This window comes from Panthera tigris, chromosome C2 (genome assembly GCF_018350195.1).
Source record: "Panthera tigris isolate Pti1 chromosome C2, P.tigris_Pti1_mat1.1, whole genome shotgun sequence".
Taxonomy (NCBI): Eukaryota; Metazoa; Chordata; class Mammalia; order Carnivora; family Felidae; genus Panthera; species Panthera tigris.
The window spans coordinates 119,566,892-119,585,497 of record NC_056668.1 but is presented as its reverse complement, the minus strand read 5'-3'; positions in this window follow the sequence as shown (position 1 = coordinate 119,585,497).

Genomic DNA, 18,606 nt, shown 5'->3' with positions numbered 1-18,606 from the left:
TCTGGCACCAGGCTTCACCCTTAACGACCTTGTTCCAGCACCAGTGCATGTGGTTGTTCTCCCGGGTCCACTGGGGCCTTTGTCTTTGCGGGAATCACACAGCCTCTACCAGCTGTCCTCCCAGCAGGGGAACTGGCTCTCCCCGCGGCCCCAAGACCTCCAGACTTCACTCTGCTCCTGGGGATTCACCCTTGTCACCAGAGCACCGCCAGGTATCGAGCTATGGAGTTTCAGACTCTGTGATCCCCCTATTTATAGAGTCTTAATGGAATTTAAACCCTCTTCTTTCTCCTTTCTCCCTTTTTTGTTCAGTCCCTGCGGCTGTTTCCGCTTTTCCACTTTCTCTCAGCTGCTTTTGGGGGGGGGGGTGCTTTTCCCATTTCCCCACTTCCCCCCCATCTCAATCCTCTCTCTGCACGCAAAAACAGCTCCTTGCCCTCTGTGGCTTCTCTCTCCCCCAGTTCACATCTCCGACCCGCGTACCTGCTGAATTGTGTGATTCAGGTGGTGCAGATTGTCGTGTTAATCCTCAGATCAGTTTTCTAGTTGTGCAGGACGGTTTAGTGTTGGTCTGGCTGTATTTCATGGATGGGAGACATACAAAAAACTTCCATGCTATTCTGCCATGTTGGCTCCTCCCACCTTAATATTTTTATTAACTAGATTTTTAAAAATACTTTTTATTAGTTGTCATTTATTATTGTAGAGTTCCATGACAAAAGTTTCTGAGAGAAAGCCCATAAAGGAACATTTAATTGTGAACAACTTAAATAGGGTGTATGGTGAAGGAACATAGAGAACAGTATGAAATATGATGAAGCACTAGAATTTTTGCCCAAGTTCAAAGTAAAAAAAAAAAAAAATCACATTAACAGAACTGAGCTGCAATGTGGGAATTTTCACAAGATGAATGGGCAGAGAAGAGTATCCTGAGAGAAGACTAAGGTTAGTGATGTGAGGAGAATTGAACTCCTGTATTTTGTGTATATGTGTATGTTACAGTTGGTATTTTCAGATTATGCAGAAATAAGTAATGTATCCTAAAAATACCCTTTAGACTGGAGAACTGAAATGATAAAGAATTTGAAAAGGAAATGACACTTTAAATTCTGCTCAGAAATAATGGCTTTGTAGTAATGTCCTCAGGACATTTGTAAAACTCTTCAGAGTTCTTGCGACTTACACAAACATGAAGCCGGAAGAGCAAAACTTTGATTCAAAACACTGTTTGATCCTCCATAAAGCGGAAGCATTGAAATTGAAAAGAATAAGCACCTCACTATATGTTGGCTACCTTAGCAGCTAAATAGTCCTATTCCATGAAGTGCTATTAGATGATTTTTCTTGTTTCAGCATATTTTGTTTTATGGCATTGCAATAGCCAACGGGTGTGAGCGGTTTATTAAGAGCATTTAGGAAAATGAGTTTCAGATGGTTTTTGGCCATGCTAGCATTGTAGCAAAAGATCTGTCAAACTGTTCACTTACTTCTGGAAAAGTAAACTATTTGGGTCTAATATAGGTCTTCCTCACAGGGTATAGTGAGGTATCAAAACTCAAATGGTGATCTAAGTAGATTTTTTATCTATATTCTCCAATCACAACATTCAGCTAATGTGAATGTCAACTCTAAATTTCAAAATCACGTATTATGTGTACCCTCAGGTGCTATTTCATCGGGTGCTTAGCCACAACTTCTTATATATACCATCTTATTTTAAGAATGTGTCCTCCCTAGAAAAATCTACAGCATGTTCAGCTCTGTGCCAAGTACTGTATATGTGTAAGTGCCACCAAGCAGAAATATCACTCATCAAGTACTTCTTAAGAGGCATCAACTTCTAAAAATACTGGTTTAATTCTGCATTGATCTCTCTAAAAGCATGTTTTATTTTATTTAAATAGCAGGTGTACGTTAGAGAAAGTCTTTAAGCAGGGAATGATCTGTTTACCTGTTTGTTCTCCTGACTCAATGTAGAAATTGTCAAAACCTCTCAGAATATCCTTTATTTGCATATACTTTGTAATGAAACCTAGTATATTCTTAACTTTGTTGTATAATAAAGCCATGACTAACAATGTATGAAGGAGAGAAAGTTTTGGTGCTAAGATAAATAATTACTCTGTCTACTATATATTTCAGAGCTTATAATACTATTAGTGGTAAGGTGCAGAATTCACCTATCTAGATCTGTTTAGAACAGTTTATCATCTTATATGGCACATACACTGATAATTGTCCTATCCAGTGAAGAGTGCAAATGATTCTCTTTAAGTGCCGTAGCCTATCACAGTGGAATTCAAAGTACTGAGCTACACAGATCACCACCTCCTCATAGCTTTGCTTGAACCTCATACAACCTTATATAACTTGGATTGTAGAAAAAAAAACCTTCAAGCTATTTTTAGTGCCTGAGTACACTAATGCCTACACCTCTTTGTGTCCTTACATGCACCCATTGGGGGTCCAAAGGTCCTTGACTTTGCAAAGCTTCTTGTGTCTGTGTGGCAGATGGTTTACCTCTATTGAAACAGGACCCCCCCCCCCATTAAAAAAAAAAACTGTTTATTTTGAGAGAGAGAGAGAGAGAGAGAGCGCTAGCAGGGGAGGGACAGAGGAGAGAGAGAATCCCAAGCAGGCTCCTTAGGGCTTGAACTCATGAGCTGTGAGATCATGACCTGAGCAAAAGTCAAGAGTAAAATGCTTAACCGACTGAGCCACCTAGGTGCCCCAGAAACAGAACATTTTGATGAAAATGGAGGAGAATATAATATGCTTTTGGCAGAAATAGAGGACTTCCCCTGCCCTCCTTACCTCCTCTGATTGACCTCCCCACTTTCTGTGAAGCTTTTAGTTCTTTCCTTGCAGAATGTGTTGCAGACAACAAAGTAAATATGACAACATGCCTGATTTGGGCTAAAGTGACTTCTCTCTGATTAATTTGTACAGATCCTTACCTTTGACCAAACCACTGCCCAATGCAAGAAGAAAGACTGGAGCAAGGGCATGAAATATTAGATGTAATCACTTCCATAATCTCCTGTATGAATGTGTCCAGTTGTCAAACCTTAGGACCTTAGAGTTCTTTGGATATTTTGGGTAGAATATGATTTCTAAAAATGAATTTCTAACCTTGATCATCTTTTTTTTATTTTTTAATTTTTTAAATTTTTTTATGTTTATTTATTTTTGAGGGACAGACAGAGACAGTGGATGAGCAGGGGAGGGACAAACTGAGGGTAAGACACAGAATCTGAAGCAGGCTCCAGGCTCTGAGCTGTCAGCACATAGCCCCATGTGGGGCTTGAACCCACAAACCATGAGACCATGACCTGAGCTGAAGTCGGACGCTCAACCAATTGAGCCACCCAGGCGCCCCTAACCTTGATCATATTTAATAAATCTAGATTATTTCCTATAGGGCTTGACAGGCACAAAGTTCACAGAAGGTGAGTGCTTCCTGGAAAACCTACTTCTTTGTATTGTGTGGCCCAGCAGGACTTGGCCAGCCATACAACATAATAACTGGACTCCAAAGACTCTTTTCAGGCTACCGTCATTGCAAAGCATGGGTTCTGATCACTTTCCAGCTGTGTGGCCTTGGTCAAGATGCTTAACCAGGGCATTTTGAGCCCATTTCCTCATCTGCAGCATGAGTATGCCATCCAGGTTACAAGGGTCATCAACACACTGAGCATTTACTATGCACCAGGCACTGTTCTAGGTCCTGGGAATATAAGGTGATGAATAGCACAGACAAGGTCTTTTGGAATTTACATACTAGTGGGAGAGTCAGACCAAAAAAAAAAAAAAAAAAGATAATTTCAGATGGTAAAATGGACTGAAAAACACAGTGGTGAGATAGAAAGTGGGTGAGAGGTACTTTCATAGATAGGGTAGTCAAAGAGGGCCTCCCAATGGCACTAACATTGGGAGCTGAGCTGAATAATAACATGGAGCTAGCTATGTGAAGATAAGGCACTGGGTGCTCTGGGCCAAGGGAGCTGCCAGTATGGAACTTTTAAGCGGGAACAATGTTGGTGTGTTGAGGAATGGAAAAGCACTTGAGGAAAGCAGTCAGCGTGGCTTGAGGGCAGTGAGGAAAGGAAGGTGTGGCATGAGATGAGGTTCAGTGGAACTTGACAGTTTAAGCAAGGGGGTGACCTGATGTCGTTTCAGAAGCTCACTCTGGTCACTGAGCAGGGAGAATGGGAGAGGAGCAAGGGGAGAAGCAGGGAGACCAGTTAGGAGGTTCTTGGCTGTGGAGATTAAATGGTCTTATAAGTAAAGTATCCAGCATCGCCCCAAGCAAACAGCAGCTCCCTGATAAATAATTCAGCCTCTCCTCTCATCATGTTCTTGGATCTTTGATTTCTTTTCCCCCAACAGAGGCTCAGTATTCACCGTAAGATTAACTTCACTTGGCCTCTCTTAAACCAAGCTGGCTACATCACAACAGAGCATCCCTGTCGCTCTTGGGCTGGTAGATGAGGAACTGATAAATTGTGAAGACTGCATAAGCATTCTTTCATATATTCGGTGTGCTGCCGGCCACTGCTCCTGCTACCTACTGCCCTGCACAGTGAAACTAGGTGTTACTTAGAAAAAAAGAGTCATGTGGTCAAGTAAATTGGAAACACTAGGCTAATAGGCTTTTTCAGCAGAACTTCTCATAAAGGACTGAGACTATGTACTCTGTATCCCCAGGCAGGAGACATTATGTCATATTTCCCCAACTTATCTGATCTCGGAAGGCTAAAGTTCTACCGGAAAGACTCTGGAAAACACTTTCAAGCTGTGATTGGGCAACTATTTTTCAGAGTCTGATGATCTGATTAATGGGTTAGTTAGATATGTCAGTGTCCTTTGGCACAAACAACGGAGGACATCTCTAGCGAAGTTAAGCAAAAAGGAATTCAGTGGAAGCCTATGGAATCTCTGAGAATTGACAGTGTAGCTGGTGAGCCAAATGTGGGAATCAGCAGGACAGGAGAAAGCAGTGGGCTGAGGGAGCCAGAATCCAGCGGTGGGCAATCTGGCCAGGCTACCCACCCAGACGATCACAGCTCCAGTGTTCTGCAGCTGCTTGGTGTTTCGGTTGGAGGTGTACATTCCAGGAAGGGAGCACCACATGGACCTTGCTTTGCAGGTTATCAACTTTTAGAAAATATGACTTTAGTGGCCACAAACAATCCTTTACTGTAGTTTGCCAAGGCCCTGTTGTTAGAAACTTGAGTTGTTGCTTTTTCTATTCTCAGTAATGCTGTGATGAATATCACTATGCATAATACTTTTGTTTTCATTCCTTCAAAATTTTTTTGGATTATTCTCAGATATGGAATTATTGGGTCAGAGAACATAAACACTTTAAAGCTCATATTGCCAACTGTCTTTCCAAAAATGTACCATTATAGAGTTTCTGTGATGTGGGGGATGGGTATGTCACCACACCTTTGCCAACACTGGGAGTTTGTGACATACTACTTTAAAAAGAAATTCAAATTGGATGAAATTACTTGCTCCCAGCTGGGGAGATTTCTGGAATCTATAAAACAGAGGGTGATTTTGGCAGGCTGTATAGATGAGTGAGGTAACTAGTCTAGTCATCTGAAGAAATGTGTGGGTCTAAAGCAATCCTACTTGCATCAACCATACTGAGTGATAGCTATGTCCTTAGATCCACACTGATTTCCTCTGACAGGTCAGGCAAAAGGCCAAAGACTCCCAATATGAATCTATCGATTATAACTTAGTTTTTTAAAAAAATCACTATTTTTATACTATGTTTAGAAGAGAGAAATTATTTAATAACTCAAATGTAAGTTTTTTGGGTGATGTTAGCTGTTTTCATTTTTTTACATGTGATTTTTCAGGTTAGTTTTTCACGTGTGTAAGTGTATGAGTGTGGTCCTGTGTTGTGTGATGAGGATTGGGGGTGATAGAGAGGAGTATATTTCTGGTACATTAAAAGATCAAGCCAAGCAATGCTGTCTCCTTCCACCCGCCCTCCCCCCGCCCCCCAAACAAGGGACACCTAGATGGGTATCTTTTTTTTCCCTACTATATCTTGACATATTTAGTTAGGGGAAACCTTCTCCTCCCTGATGATTTTTGAGATGGAATGCTGTAAAGTCTTCCTGCGCTAAGAGTTAAAAAATTGGACCTGCATGTTCTTAATACTCCAAATCTTATCTTGTGTTTGATTAGAACAGTAGCAATATTGAACATCCAATATGGTAGCAAGGTAGGGGAGTGAGACATATCTCCCCTAAACTTCCTACCCTACATCATCAGGGGTGATGAGACGTCTCCAGCTTCTGCGCCAGGGAGAACCCAGCACTTTTGGTGTGGGTTTGCCCCTTTAACAACAGAGGTCAGATTAGGAGTGAACCTCCCTTAAGCCTCTGCCCCCCAACAGCAAAGGTCAAGAAGAAGTCCTCATTTTGGGGTCAGTTGGTTAAGTGTCTGACTCTTGATCTTGGCTCAAGTCATGGTCTCATGGTTGGTGAGATCGAGCCCCAAGTTGGGCTCTGTGCTGACAGCATGGAGCCTGCTTGGGATTCTCTGTCTCCCTCTCTCCCTGACCCTCTTCTGAACACTCTCTCTTTCTCTCTCAAAATAAATAAATATACATTAAAAAAAAGAAGTCCTCACATTAAACAGTGGTCAGGAGAAGACCACAGACACCTCTCCTTTCCCTCCTCACAACTTCTCACAACCACTCCTACCATTATTTTTCCTTAACCTGCCAAGACTGAATTTATCCAATTCCTTATCCCAGGTTAGGTCAGCTATCATGAGAAGCCCCAGACTCCTATGCCACCTCTAACATTTAATACCTGTCAGGCTGAATATCTCCCTTTCTGTTCAGGATTCACAGTCCAACAGAAGCAATATTCCCTATGTCCTCCACCTCCGTTCTGAATGTTCTGTTGCCGTCTGGTTTCCATTTAGAAAAGAGGTTGAAGATAGAGGGGATTTTGCAACTACTGGACCGCGAATCCTGAAGGACAGCAAGGGAAAATTTGTGATCTCCATGTATAATCTCATTCAGAAATAACATTGGAGATCTTAAGTTTGTGTTCCTATGTGCAGGTGTGGCTCAAAAGTCCCCCCTCCATTTTTGTGATAGACACTGAGATCTCATGGATAACCCCATGGGACTATGATTTCAAAGAGATAAAAGATCCTAGATAACTCCCAGAGTGCCTTCTGAACACAATGTGTTCAAACCAGGCCAAAACATCATGCTGCCCAAGAGGGGAGCACATTCTGGATCTAGGGTATTTGTATTCAAGAGGCTACCTATCATCTTGGAAAGGATCTTGGGCAAGATTTAAGAAACTTGGGTTCTTCCATGAACTAGTTATGTGAGCTTGGGCAAGAAATGTACTGTCATTGTACCTCAGTTTCCTTATGAGTCAAATCACTGTTTCCTAGACACTAGTCCCCAGACCAGCTACGTCAGAATCACATGGGGGCTCTCAGAACTCAGATGCCAGCTTCTTGTATCTGAGATCCTGGTTCAGCAAGTCTGGGGTAGGGCCTAGGACCTGATATATACGTACTTTTTTTTAATTATGGAAAGTTCAAACCTATGCAAAAGTAGAGAAGGTAGTATAATGAACCCTCTTGAATATATCACCGAGCTTTAACAATTATCCTTTAATTAATTATATGTGTTTTAGTAGGTTTCTCTACAAGATACAGACTTTAAAATATTCACAATACCATTGTACACCAGAAAAAAATAGCAGTAGTCTTTTAATATTATCAAAACTCTTGTCGGGGCGCCTGGGTGGCTCAGTCGGTTGAGCGACCGACTTCGGCTCAGGTCATGATCTCACAGTTTGTGGGTTCAAGCCCCGCGTCAGGCTCTGTGCTGACAGCTCGGAGCCTGGAGCCTGCTTCCAATTCTGGGTCTCCCTCTCTCTCTGCCCCTCCCCGTCTCATGCTCTGTCTCTCTCTGTCTCAGAAATAAATAAACATAAAAAAAATTAAAAAAAAAAAACAAAAAACTCTTGTCAATGTTCACAAATCCACAATTGTCCGATGAAAAATGGTTTCTTTTTGTTTGTTTGAATTGAAATCCAAATAAGGATCGTACAATATGATTGGTTCATATACCTCTTAAGTAACTTTTAATCCATTGGTGTTCCTCAGTTTAATTTTTTTCTCCTTTAAACCTTTTGTTGAAAAAAAACTGGGTTGTTTGTCCTGAAGACTTTCCCATAGTCTGGATTTTGCTGATTGCATCCTTACCTCCCATGTTTATTTTCTGTAAAACAGAAATTTGACCTAGAGGTTTGATCTGACTTAGGTTCAAAAGTTTTGGCAAGAATACTTCATAAGAGGTACTGTGCATTTTCATTAGGGTCACATAATGTCTGGTTGTGTCTCTTTTTGTAACATTAGCAGCCATTTATGGTCATTGCCTGTGTCCATTAATTCATTATGGTTGCAAATGATGATATCCTAACCCCAGCATTCCTTTTTCACTTATTAGGTGGAATAATATAGAGAAACTTGCCCTCATCTACTACTTACTGATTTCGCAGTACAGTTCAGTAGGAAACATACCCTAAATTCTTTCATTTTCCAGTTTTCAAAGTCATTTTGATGCTGAGATATTACTATGATCCTCCAAAGTGAGCATTGAAGTTTCATTATTATTTTTAGTATCATTCTAACCTCGTGGATTTTTAACAAATTTGATGTGATCTGGTCTACTGCAATTCTTATTCTTAGAATTCCTCTCTTTGGCCAGTGGCAGCTTCTTCAAGTTTTCTCTTGAGTGCTTTGGACACATGGCATTGGTCTTTGATAGTTTCCTTGTTTTCTGAAAACGACAAGTTCTCCAGGCTCATCTTGTACATTATTTACTCCAGACTTAAAATATTGCTCAAGCTTTAGTGGAATTCATTAAGACTCTTAATTCATCAATTAAGACTCTTCAGTTAATTCTGATGGGCAGCCAAGTTTGGGAACCACTGGGCTAAATCTGAGTTTCCTTTCAACTCCAAAACACTGCTTTGTTTTATTTTTTCTTATTAAAGTAGCAAAAATTTATTTGGAATGATTTTTAAATATTTATATGAAATAAACATATATTTTGACAACCGATATTCTTAGCTGCACTTTCAAATGTATCTCTCCTGAAATATCTTCATACACTTTGACCCAGAAATGCCACTTTTGGAAATCTGATCTAAGGAAATAATTTTAAAAATGGAAAATGCATTCATCACCAAAGCTTTATTTGCAAACTGTAAAAAGTTAGACATAGCTCAAACATCCAAAAATAGGAGAGTAGTTAGGTAGATTGCAGAGAATTTACTGGAAGGGATATCATGAGGCCATTAAATGATGCCTAGGAGGACTATGCAGCCAGATGCAAAATTGTATTTATGACATTATGTTAAAATATGCATATGAAAGTGTTTAAAATGGAATATGCCAAAATGATAGCAGTTGGTTAGTAACCTAATGGGTGATTTCTCTCTACCCTCCCCCTTTTCCGATTTTTTCCCCCAACTTAGTTATACATGTATTTGGAAATTCTACAAGTCTGTGATATTACATGATTGACTGACATGCAGTCCCTTATCATTTAGAAACAACAGGTTTAGGGAAAAGGAGCACAAAACGTAAGATAGAACCCAGAGTTTGGGGCGTTATCTGGGGAGTGGTGGGGGAGATATGAGCACCAGGCTGAGAAGGGCCAGGGTTGGGGGGTGACAGTGGACATGACAGTGCCCCCCCTTTAGTCTTACCTGATCATTGTCTTCATTAAGCTCACAAATAGTTCACCTATGAGCATGAGGAATCTTTAAAAGCTCTTTAGTCTCCCTGTTGACCATCTCTGGCATGTCTTCATTGGAGAGCACTGTGGATAGTTTTCATACCAAGGGCTTCGAAGAACGTGGCTTGATGGTGAGGATGACTGTCCAGCCTGTCTGGACAGTCTGTCCAACATGACTGGCATGTTGATGAATTTGGCTTCAACATATTCAGGTAACCAAGGGAGTATCCATCAAAGTTTGTTTGGGGCTTGCCCTCTTCATTGCTTGGCCTTCTGACAAGCTCCTTTAGGTTGTATGTATTGATAGGTGAGGCATATTTTCTCAACTCCTACCTCCCCAGCACCTGGAAGGTCCTGCCCTGGCTTTCTCTCTCTTGACAGGAGGTGGAAGCTGAGGGTGAGGAAGCGGATAAGAGCCGGCTAACCAGGCTTCTTTAACCCCCATCTCTTGACATCTACTCACGGGCACTTATCAGTACTTCCCCCGCCTGGGAGAGGAGACCTTGTGAGGGAAAAGGTGGAAAGGCAGGTAGGAGCCACATTACAGAGGACTTGGAGGGCTGGGCTGAGAAATTTAGATTTTCTCCTTTAGAAATTACAGGGGTTTTTGAGCAAGGGAGTGATGCCATCTGACCTATAATTCAAGAGAACCACTCTGGCGGCTGCGTAGGAGAGGTTGGCATGAGGTAAAATCATTGGGAGGGCAGCCAAAACCACACAGGTCAGGTGAAGAAAGGCCACAGGAGCTTGAACAGAGGTGGCAGCGGCAGGAAGGATGGATTTACCTACCCATGAAAAAGATTCTGTCGCCTTTTCCTCCTTAGCACACAGCACACTTGTATTTGTCCCATTGCCACTATAACGAATTGCCACAAACTAGGTGGCTTAAAACAATACAAACTGGTTCTCTTGTAATCCGGGATGTCAGAACGGTGTTGGCAGGGCTTTGTTCCATCTGCGGGTTTCTGGGGAGAATGTATTTACTTGCCTTTTCCAGCTCCTAGAGGCCACCTGTGTTCCTTGGCTTGGGCTCCTCCCTCAGTCTTCAAGGACATCACTCCAAGCTGCTTGCACCCTTGCAGCCCCTTTTCCGACTTTGGCCCTCTGCCTCTCTCTTATGAGGACACTGGGATTACATTGGTCCCACCCATATAATCCAGGGCAGCCTCCTCATCTCAGGATTCTTAATGACATCTGCAAAGTCCTTTTTGGCTAGGAACATATAACACAAGTTCTAGGGACATCTTTGGGGGCCATTCTTCTGTCTGCCACATTGCTCATGCTGGTCTCCCACACGGTTAAAAGAGTTATGAAGCCAAATTCTGGCCAATGGAATGTGACCAGAGAAATATGATTTTTACTCTTCCCTCCCAGGCCTGGCCCATAAAATCTCCCTTGTAGTCCTCATGCTCTGTCCCTTTCCCTGCACTGGGGACACAAAGGAGGGCAGAGTCAGAAGGTGGAAGCACCTGGGACCCTCGAGGATGAACCAGAATGCTGTCTGCCACTGGAGCATCCATAATGAGCGGAGTGAAAAATAAACCTCTGTGTTAAGCCACCAAACTTGGGAGTTTGTTGTTAGCTAGCATTGCTTACCCTAGTATCTCAACTAAACTGATTATTGTTCGAGACTGAGAGTGAGGAACAGGATGGTTTAGAGCCTCAGGAAGTGGGCAGGCTGGAGGCTATTAGTCAAGATACAAATTCAACTTGGAAATAAGAATAAATAAGAATCCATTACCTCAGAGTAAAAACGAAGTAAGGCAATAGATCTAAAGATGTTTCATAAATGCTTCTCTTTTCTATATTTTTATTAGGATTTCACAGGAGCCCGTTCTGGGGAGGACTGAATATATTTAGATGAGCAGATTCATTTGTGGTCTTGCTTTGATCAGATACCTGAGAGGCTTCATAGCAACAGGGATGGAGAGTTACAGGAATGGGCCATGTCCCAGTGCAGGAGGGACAGGGCTGGAAGGACAAGGGGCTGGGGGAGAGATAGTAGCCCTGGCCGGTGGTCAAGGTTTCTGGCTGAGACCAGTTTTGGTGGAAGTCTTAAGCATTTTTTTTGTTCTACGTATACTTAGAAGTAATAAAAGAAATAATAAAACATTTTAAAATTTAAAGTGAATATGCTATAAAGTGAACATTTCCAGTGGTAATGGCTAACAACTTGTTTAGATTACCTGGGTGTTTCTCTATTCTTGCGCTAACACACACACACACACACACACACACACACACACACTTTCAACTTTCTTTTTATACTTGGTATATCTTGAATAGACTTCCTAATCATTACCTATAAATATTCCTTATGCTGTAACTATTATTGATAGACATTAAGTTGTTTCCATTTTTTTTCTGATTACAAATACTGTCTCAGTGAACATCCTTTGAGCACTTTAAGAGCACTTTACAGAGTCTATCCACTGGAGGACAAATAAATTCCTGGGAGTGGAATTGCTGTATTAAAGAGTAAGAATATTTTGGGGCGCCTGGGTGGCGCAGTCGGTTAAGCGTCCGACTTCAGCCAGGTCACGATCTCGCGGTCCGTGAGTTCGAGCCCCGCGTCAGGCTCTGGGCTGATGGCTCGGAGCCTGGAGCCTGTTTCCGATTCTGTGTCTCCCTCTCTCTCTGCCCCTCCCCCGTTCATGCTCTGTCTCTCTCTGTCCCAAAAATAAATAAAAAACGTTGAAAAAAAAATTAAAAAAAAAAAAGAGTAAGAATATTTTATAATTTTTAAAAGTTTATTTATTTATTTTTGAAAGAGAGAGCACAAGTAAAGGAGGGGCAGAGGGAGAGAAGGAGAGAGGATCCCAAGCAGGCTCCACGCTGGCAGTGCAGACCCCCATGTGGGGCTTGAACCCACAAACCGTGAGATAATGAGCTGGGTTGAGATCAAGAGCCAGATGCTTAAGCAACTGAGCCACCCGGGTGCCCCAGGAATCTTTCATAATCTTGACAGGGATTTAAATTTCCCTCCAAACATATACCAATGCCCTCGTTTTGAGGGACTGAAGCTGTGGAGTCAAGGAGGTGGGGTCTGGTGCAGAGGAAGGACGGATTCTTGTGTGAAGACATGATGAGGACAGGAGGGTGGGGTGAGCAAGAGTCGTAACTCTCTGGTCTGAATCGTGCGGGGCCAGAGACAAGGCCTTGGGAAGAAAGGCACATGCTGAGCTTAATGCTCTTTTGTCAGTGTATTAATACTATTATTATTAAGTCTTACTACTATTTCAGCAAAGGGCCCCAAATTTCCATTTCCATTAGACCCCACAAATTATGTAGCCGGTTCCCACAGGGGGAAAACTTGTCCTTGTGGTGAGGGAGTTGCTACGTGGGTAGCACTTGGCCCTGAAATTGAAGGGAACAGGCCTGGCGCCAGTCCAGGGAGATCTGGACCTCTGAGGAGAGGGGTCACAGGGGCCTGAAAGCCAGGGGCCTGAAGAGCAGCTGGATTGGGGCATCCATGAGAGCCTGTGTTCACTGGCTCCCTTAGAGTGTCCTAAAGCAGTGCCCCATCTTGTATCTCCAGTGATCCTAGAGTGTGGTCCCCACAGCAGCAGCAGCCGCTCTGGGAACTGGTTAGAAATGCAGATTCTTGGCCCCCCCTTTCCCCCCCGAGCCCCAAACATCAGCACAGCCAGAAATTCTGGTGGGGCCCAGCAATCTGTGCTTCAGCCAGTCTTCCAGGTGATTCTGACAGGTGCTCAAGTCTGAGAACGGCTGTCTAAACCAACTCTGAATCCACAGGAGACCTCTCAGAGTTGTTTTCCAGAAGAGTGTACACCATTGGCCTCTCGAGGGCAGAAGTGAGCCCTACGAGAGAAGACCCTGGAGCCTGCCGGTTTCCTTGCCCAGGCTGGGGCTTCTTCCTCCCGTTTCAGCTTGACAGAAATGCTTTGGACCATTATAAGTCTCTTGGGGGTGTTAACTTGCTTTTTCTCCGTCTCTATCATGACTATAATCTATTGGGCTAATAAAATGCCATGCAGGCTTCATTTCTGTGGTCCCCTGGTGGATCCAACATATAATCTATAATAAGTCCTCCTCACCTTGGGGGATAAAAGAAAGCTTGGCAAAGATGGATATCCTAAAAGACTTATTAATGATGTGAGTTCTGTTTTGAAGAAGCTAAAAGTCACCGTGTTAGCAAATGCTTTATGATCATAGTTTGGACTCCTGGAAGTCACACATATCTAAGGTAAACATCTTTGTCAGGGAAGGGCCCTCTTGGGATGCACAGAATATGAGAATATTAGAATTGGAAAGGGCAGCTAGAGATGGTAATAAAGCTGTATCTTATCTAGCAATAATATTGAAAAATGCTAACAAATTGTTTAAACACCCTGAAGAGTCGGTTCTTTGTGCTGTGGCCAGTAAAATGGGTTGTGGATACACTGTAGAATGGATATTACAGGGACCTGTTGGGCACTGTGGTTGAGTCCAGGTCTACACCACTGTCCTCCACTTCCCTGCAGTCTGGGACTAGAAAGGGATGAAGCCACTTGAACTTGCAGTGGCTGAAACTCAAAGTGCATACACTTTGGAACCGTGCAAAGGAAATGTCCATCTCTGATTGAGTGTCCTGGGTGAGGGGCATGGCAGCCTGAGGGCAAGCCTGGGGTGCCCAATGTCCCCTACCCTGGGAGCTGGATGGAGCATCCCAGCCCTTCCCCCCCCCCCCTCCCCCGCCAAGTCCTGAACCTAACCTGTGGGACCCAGATCTGTCTGGTCACTTGTGTGCTGTAGGGAGGGATCAGAGCTGGTACTTTGTGAGTGCCTCTGTATTTGGGCTTGCCCTTTGGGAGGGTGAAAGGATGAAAGAACTCAGCCTCAAGAGCTGGAGAGCAGTCATCCTCTCCCTGCCCTCTGGGGCCATATAAGCGGCATTTGGTTCTGTGGAGACAGCAGAAGTCTGCAGGTCTCCCTTATGTGCACCCAGACTTTGACATTCTCTTGGTAGCACCTTCCCCTAAAAGGAATCTCTGTGTTTGCCTTAGGCCAGCTGGCTGCAGCCGGATCTGTGCCTGTTGGAGACATGCCGAGGGCGGCCTGGTGACAGACTGATTCATAGAATTTTCTCTAAGCTGCAGGTGTGAAAAGAAGATGGGTTTAGGGTGTCATAACTGATGAAAAGGCTCAGTGGAATAGAATTGACTTTCCAAGTCATTGACACCGGCAGGAAAATGTTAACTCGTCCAAGCCGCTTGTTCTGGTCTGATACCCCACAGTCCCCGGAGGCTCTGCTCTTTCCCATGGTGGCCGCCCAGGGGCTGACTGTTGTTCATCTTCTCCAGCATGTTTGCAGTGAGAGGGGACACGATGCTGTTGGCTGGATTTGCAAACAAGAGTGTGTGATGTTCTCTAAAGGGTGTGGCGCCCTGACTTTATAGGATTAAAAAGTAAGTCTTAATGCAGGAATATTCATCAGATGCTCTGCTTTCAATTTTCTTTTTTCTTTTCCCTTGTAAGTGACCTTTTGTTCTAAGAATGGGCTTCTGACTAGCAGGGTTTCCTTGTGTTGGCTGCTTTTTCCCTTTCTGGGCTCATTCTTTGTGACATGATTACCATGTCCCTAGCCTCTATGTTGGATGCTACGATTGGAGGTTACACTGGTGAGAAGAAAAAGGCTCAAATAGATGAATTCTTAGGAGACCAAGGTCTTGTATTTATCTCGTTGCTTGAAAAAGATACAGAGTAGAGAAACACACAGAAGCTGTGACACACAGGTGGAATTATGGCTACATGGAATGCTTTTCAAAGCGTTAGATGGCATTGTTAGGTCCGTGAAGAAACTCTTCTCCTGGGAGGCTCCATAAATTCTGAAATTCAGTCAGGCCGCCGTGCAGGCTGGATTTCCACTCATTGCCTGAAGGAACTGGAATTTGTATATGGAACAGCGTTTCCGCACAGTCTTTTCTCTCTCTCTCTCTCTCTCTCTCTCTCTCTGTCTCTCTCACTCTCTTCTGGCTTTGAAATTTGCATTCCTTTTAGTAAAATTTGTTGGTTCCAAAACATGTACACATACTTGTTTGTCCATGCCACTTAATCCCTAAGAAATTCGGAATTTTACAAGCTTTTCTTGCTAAGAATTCAGTGAAACAGAAGCTGGTGTTGGCAGCTCCCTATTTTAGGTGAGAAACTGAGGCACATTTGAGGTCTGGCACCTTGTGCAACCACAGTGTCCCCACATTCCTGATTTGGTACTGAAAGAGTCAGGGTTCTTAGCTGCATGAGGTCACAAGCCTGGATGCTTCATGTAGAGTCTGGGAATGCATGTGTTAGCCCTTTTGGCTTCTCTATGGGGATGGGGTCATGCTGGGGAAGTTTCCAAATTTAGGAAAGGGATTTGATTGCCAGTGAAGTGTCTGTTCATATCTTTTGCTCATTTCTTTATTGAGTTGATAACTCATCAAAACATTCTTTCTGGGACGCCTGCGTGGCTCAGTTGGTTGAGCATCCAACTCTTGATTTCAGCTCAGGTCATGATTCCAGGGCCGTGGGATCGAGCCCCCTGTCGGGCTCCGTGCTGAGTGTGGAGCCTGCTTATGATCCTCTCTCTCTCTCTGCCTCTCTCCCTGGCTTATGCACTCTGTCTCTAAAATTGAATTAAATTAAATTAAAATAAAATAAGTTAAAAAAAATTAAAACATTCTTTCTGAAAAGCCCTTCTTTAACATCTGTATTTGGGAAAAGTCTGGGAAACAATAAAACGCTTAGAAGCTGAGAACCGGCTTATCCCTAAACCATAAATTTAAAATTAAATGTATTTATTTCTCAGACTAAAATACTTATTGTTAGCAGTGTATTATATAGGGTTATTTGGGAATGTTTGGTGGACAGAATTAATAAGGAGCCCTGGGATACTTTGATCTCTCATTTTTATAGCTATCAGGCATATGACCAGAGCTGAATGTTTAAAATAATTAAACAAGTGAAGAAAAAAATCGTATTTGTTGTGTTTTTGATTATCAGAAAAGGTAATTCCCTAAAGCCATAACCTCAGAAAACCTAGGAACAATTTATTTTGAGCCCATTATTTGAATACCTTAGTTCTTCCATAACTATAATAAGACATTTAACCCAGAGTACATTGATCTGCTAGAATTTCATACCACTTGCTTTAAATTGTACAATCCATTCTTCCTACCACATCTATTAACATGCATTGAACGCTCAGTACAACCTATCATTTAGGAGATGTAGAACTAATCTTGAAGCATTTACCAATTAGGAGAAGTGGGTCTGTTCCCTGTGAGAGCACTGCATTTAGCTACTACATTTCGTGAAGGAGCAGGGCTGCTTAACCTCCCAACCTCCGGGGAATTCAGGCAAGGACACTTCACCACCTGATTTCTGACTTGATGATTTTGATGGTCAGGATATTTCACAGGCCTTGCTAAGATTTACATCTTGAGATCTCCCTGCTGCCTGGGTCCACACCTTTCTGGGGCTCCATTTTCTCCTCTATCTAGATCCTTTCCAGAGGTACACATACTTGACACATACCTGTAACACATACCTGCCAGTCACAGGGCAGTGGCCTCTGTCAGCAAATTTTATGAGAAAGGGGAAGGAGTTCTCCAGACCTTACCTCCACAGACCAATGCAAAACAAGGGAAATCTTGGAGAGCTCCTAGATCAAGAAAACAAAATCCAAAGACCCTTAGGGAGAGTTGAGGCATCTGGGTAGAGTGGCGTTCTGCTAGATTTAGAACAGTTCTATGGTCCAATAGCAGGTAAAAGCTTTCATTTACTTTGGCGATAAGGTTTCTTGTGGAAATCATGTAGACTGGCATGCAGGGATCCAGGACTAACACTGTGTAAAGAATTGATCCCTATGATCTAAAGTCTGAGTGTTAAGACTGAGTTTATGGAACTGATGTGTTCCAAGACTAGGAGTCCTGAGCACTCACAAGAAACACTTACTCTCCCCTCTTGTCTTTGGTTCCATACAGCCTCTCTCTCCCTTCACTTCTCCCCATAGAAGCGGGGGGGGGGGGGAGGAAAATGTTCTCATTTTGCTAAAGGCTTTTTCTAGAACCTCTTCACCTCAATCCTTAAAACCTTTGAGATGGTATGGAGCCAAGGACTGTAATTTTGGAGCCCCTCTTTTGAGTCTATGTGGATGGCGTAGTACTAATGTGTGACATGTGGGAATACCCGACACCTATTGATTTGTTTGTGGCCATGTGGAGTTTTGACCACAACAGAGCCTGAAAGAGGCTCACCTTAACAGCCTGGTGTGTGTGTGTGTGTGTGTGTGTGTGTGTGTGTGTGTGTGTGTGTGTTCTTCCTCCTCATCATTACATCTCCCAACTTGTTATCCATCATATTTAAGGTCTCTTTCAAGGATATAAAAAACAAACAAAACTGGCACGCCAGGGTGGCTCAGTTGGTTAGGCATTCGACTTAGGCTCAGGTCCTGATCTCATGGTTTGTGAGTTCTAGCCCTGTGTTGGGCTCTGTGCTGACAGCTTGGAGCCTGAAGCCTGCTTTGGATTCTGTATCTCCCTCTCTCTCTGCCCCTCCCCCACTCGTGCTGTCTCTCTCCCTCTCTCTCAAAAAAAAAAAACATTAAAAAAATCAAAACACCAATACTCATAAAAGAAAGTAGGTGAAGCTGAGAAGGGGTGATGGAAAAAGAAAAATAAGTATAAATATGGAGGGTGGCTAAAAACCACACATTTTACTATCAGTGGGCCAGCAGTTGGTTTAGAGCTTTCTAGTCGATCTAGGAGAAGCCCAGCTGGTCTTAGATTACGAGCCAGAAGGAATTTCTTTTGGGTCAAGTTAAT